The following is a 5000-nucleotide window of genomic DNA, read 5'->3' on the forward strand; positions in this document are numbered from 1 at the left end:
GTCATTAGGAAGGAAGTGACGTTACGACTGTTGAAGAGTATTACTGGCAAAGCTAAATATTATAAAACTATTTTTCACAAATTAACTCTTTCCTTACCGATGATTTTGAGTATTTTCCCAAAATGGCAGGCTTACCCAGCAGAAATATTGATTTTTTAAACTCAAACAAGCTCTCCACAAAACAACTTTATGTTTTTATTAATTAAACTAAGATCAGTCTACAAAGTTTGTGATCTACAAAATAAATCTGAACAAGAAAAATGTATATTTTGTCGTAACAAATGTGACGATTTTGATGCAGGTGCTAAGAGGAGAGTTAATATACGAGTAAATTGCAAAACCTTTTCTAAATTAAAGGAAATGTTATCACTCGTTGACTCAAATAATTATTTAGAAAATCTGCTGGGGTACAATGATCGGTCATTTTATGTTGTGAATCGCCATCTGGCCGCCCTGTTGACAGATTCATTTGCGCGCAACTACAGACTTTATTTTGATCGTCTATGGCTCAAAAGATTCGTCTCGGTCTATATTTATTTACAAAATACAGTTGTATAATAAACAAAATAGATAAGTGCCTATATTTCCCCGTATATATTGCGGGATTCCACTAGTATCTCAAATATATAATATGAGCGAGAGCAAGTTTACCGACTTGAGTGTGTGTTTGTGCGTGTGTGTGCACGTGTTTGTGTTTATGTGGTTTTGCACTTTTTGTTTCATATATTATGTCTGTTTGCGTATGTTATGCATATATTGTAACAAAATGAAAAATTGCCTTCATGGGCGATAAGTACCCAGTCTATGTATCTCAGTCTCGGGTTACACGTGTGTGTAGTTGGGTGTGTTGTGTTGATCCGATTGATCGTTCCGGAAGAACTGATGATCTTAACTACTTAATAATAATAATAATAATAATAATAATAATATAATAATAATAATAATAATAATAATAATAATAATAATAATAATAATAATAATTATAGTAATAATAATAATAATAAAAATAATAATAATAATAATAATAATAATATAATAATAATAATAATAAAAAAATAATAATAATAATAATAATGATAATAATAATAATAATAATAATAATAATAATAATAATATAAAAATAATAATAATAATAATAATAATAATAATAATAATAATAATAATATAATAATAATAATAATAATAATATAATAATATGTTTATTGTCCATGAAGGCAATTTTTCGTTTGGTTATATGCATAACATACGCAAACAGACATATAGACATATGAAACAAAAAGTGCAAAACTACACACACACACACACACACACACACATACACACACACACGCTCAAATACATACTCAAGTCTTACCTACCACCTGCACCAAAATCGCCACGTTTGTTACGACACAAAATACATTTAATTCTTATTCAGATTTATTTTGTACATCACAAACTTTGAAGAAAGAATGATCTTTGTTTAATTAATAAGAACATAAATTTGTTTTGTAGAGAGCTTGTTTGAGTTGAAAAAAAAAACATTTTTTTCTGCTGGGTAAGCCTGCCATTTTGGGGAAATACTGAAAATGATCGGTAGGGAGAGAATTAACCGCATTCTATCATCAGCTTCGCCACAATGCTTTAATTCAATGAAACAATCCTAACTAACAGGTCAGAAAAGACGTGACGTCACACATGGTGTTCGAATGTTTAATGCACAACTGTGATTTAAATTAAATACTATCTTTTAAATATACACACACAAGTCGTTCGGACTCAAGCCCAGGGGTATGGCCTATCTCAATTTATCAAATTAATATATAAAGTGTCACTATTAGTTCTTGGTTGAAATAGTTTTTACATGTGTGGCATTTGCATTTTTTTTAAAAATGATGCATTTCTCGACCCTAAAATTCCTAAATATTTGTGTTATATATTTTCAATAATGCACTATCTGTAAAATGATTTTCCATTTTTTTCTTTTTTATTGATGAAGATAAAGTATATTTTTTTATTATTATTAGCATTATTACAATTATCTGGTTAAAATATGAATTAATAATGTAAATATTATTTTTTCCTGACTATTATTATTAAATTATTCTATTGGTCATATGCTTACTTTGCCGGGTTCCAAATCATAGGGGAATTCTAACCCAGCCCTTTGGGGACTAAATATTTTTTTAATTGCATTTTGGATACCCCAAAACGTGCTATTTAAATTCCCTTGGCAACTGCAATTTGATCATGGTGAAGAAACATGCCTTAGGCCGTCTTTTTTTTTCCGATATAGACAACGCTGTTAACGACCAGCTAGGTACTCATTTTACACCTGAGTACGGTGATATAATATGATTAAAGAGCCGTTTCCAAGGACTCAACTATGTGCCGAGCGAGGCTCGAACCCAGGACCTTTCGATCCGAAAGCGAGTGTCATACACCACAAGACCACATAGACGCACTTTTCCGGTTCCAAAATCCTTGGAAGTGTAATTCTAACCACCCCTTCGGGGGACTAAAAATGAATAGATTACTACATACTGAATCAGTAAGGTGGTTTAACCCTCTCCTTACCAACCATAGGAAAATCGTCACATTTGTTACGATCTAACCGACAATTTCCTCACTCTAATTTCTCGTGTACATCACACAATGTAAAGAATTGCTTTGATGACAGCTATAGATAGTATGCGCTTGGCTAAGAAGCTCATAACATATTGCCATCCGGGAGTATAACGGACCAACACACAAAACTGTGTGTATCCATGAACGTTTATAGTCAGGTTAATACAGTTCAGTGAGCATTACTCATAAACGCGGATGGCAAAATACAATAACAAAGACCTGAGTGACGTCATCTTCGAACTATCTATAAATACTAAACACTGTGTTGTAGAGCTCACTTGCTACTTTTTAGTTTGAGTAAGAAAAGGCTATTTTTGTGCCGGGTGGGTGTGAATTTTCGAGGGAAATTCTAAAAATAGCTGGTAATGAGAGAGTTAACCATTTTAGTAGTAGATTATTAGGATCACGGGACATAAAAGAGCAAGGATGGGTGGGTGATCTTTATTGACGACCGGCATATATATTATATTTAGACAAGAAAACAAGATACTATCACTCTGAAGAAAACAGAAGACAATCAATCAATTACACAAGAAGAGTGAGTTTACACTTCCGATGAGATTGGAACCAGTTTTTTTGACGTCACGCCTTTGTTCCCTTTTGTACTATTACATAGTTTGATGCCATGCCATATGTGACCCAACGTCTCAAAACGGTATTAAGTCGGGTAGGTTAAGATGTTGAAAATTGAATTTATAGCCAGAAATATCAGACTTGTGTTGAGTTTGTATGTTTTATTGAGGAGAATGGATACCATGTTTTAGGGTGCTAATGCCAACAATTTAAATTTTTGACCAGTTTAACAATTAATTCAGATTTTAAGCATCTGGCTCGTTTCGACATAATACCGTTTTGAGACGTTGGGTCACATATTACTTCATCTGATTGCCAAAAAATTTTTAAAAATAGATAGTAACTCTCTCCTTCCGAGCCATTTTAAGGATTTTCCCCAAAACTTCACACCCGACTAACACAAAAATAGATTTTTTTATCACTCAAACACAATCGCAGTATCTAAGTTCTTGCGAATAATAATTTCTTTACCAAAACATTCTCTATCCTATATACAACACACTGTTTATTTTCTTTAAATTTTATGATGTACAAAGAAATTTGAATAAGAGAAATGTTGGTTGTATTGTAACGAATTTGACGATTTTCCTATCTACTCGGAGTTGGTACGGAGAGGGTTAAAGACCAAAGAGTTAAGAATTACGGATGGTTTGCATTCTTCAGGAGCACGAAAAAGTTTTTCAAAGTTTGAAAAAGTATTCGTTTTGACACGTTTAAACTCTGACGTTGATTAATCATATTAAGTGATCATAAAATATTGACCTTCGTTATATTTGTACACATTGTAGGACTCGTGAATAAATGTTTTAAGTGGGAATATTACGTTTTTCTTATTAGCTACAAAACATCAATCAAATATATATATATATAATTATATATATGTGACAGATAAATAAATATAAATAGATAGATAGATAGATAGATAGATAGATAGATAGATAGATAGATAGATAGATAGATAGATCGATGGACTGATAGATAGATAGATAGATAGATAGATAGATAGATAGATAGATAGATGGATGATAGATAGATAGATAGATAGATAGATAGATAGATAGATAGATAGATAGGTAGATAGATAGATAGATAGATAGATAGATAGATAGATAGATAGATAGATAGATAGATAGATAGATAGATTTACTTCGAAACTATAAATTCCATATATTCACCATTATACAGAAGTTAATTTATCCAGTTGCACCAGCGTGAATAACGCTATATATTATATCACTTCATTGAACAATTCACAAATTCACACGTCCATAAATGTGAAATCCACCTTAGGACATTCCGCTATAACTGTTAACATGAACCGATAACGCCGACGCACTGGGCGACTAGGGAGACACACACAGGGAGACACAGAGAGAGAGAGAGAGAGAGAGAGAGAGAGAGAGAGAGAGAGAGAGAGAGAGAGTGGGGGGGGGGGGGAGGGGAGAGAGAGCACTTGCCGATCAGAATCGATCACCAAAGTGTTCAATACGATTACCAGTAACGGTTTGTGATAAAAACGTCTTGCGTTGCGATTTCAAGTCGCCGCGGCTTGTCGTAGGAACCACACACACACACACACACACACACACACACACAAATACACACACACACTCATATGTAGATAATACACACGTAGACGTACATTACACACACACACACACACACACACACACACACATAATCAACAACTCTCCTAGCGGAACTCCTATGTATTTCTCGCTGCCAAATAAATTATGCGTCTGGTATTATTAATTTATCATTAATTTGAATTTACCCCTGTCTGTCTGTCTGTCTGCTTCTCTCTCTCTCTCTCTCTCTCT

General features: G+C 33.0%; 1 protein-coding gene across 1 annotated transcript in view; it reads right to left on the bottom strand.

Annotated features, from left to right (window-relative positions):
- The window catches only part of LOC144981112 (malignant fibrous histiocytoma-amplified sequence 1 homolog), a gene marked incomplete in the record, with an annotated part of 63638 nt that extends 59145 nt beyond the window's left edge, over positions 1–4493 (bottom strand). The window contains 1 exon segment of the mRNA XM_078929253.1: positions 4356–4493.
- Between the last annotated feature and the right edge of the window lie 507 nt (positions 4494–5000).

The sequence above is a fragment of the Berghia stephanieae genome, chromosome 10, assembly GCF_034508935.2.
Source record: "Berghia stephanieae isolate SIO BIC M18660-M18661 chromosome 10, UCSD_Bste_1.3, whole genome shotgun sequence".
Classification (NCBI taxonomy): domain Eukaryota; kingdom Metazoa; phylum Mollusca; class Gastropoda; order Nudibranchia; family Aeolidiidae; genus Berghia; species Berghia stephanieae.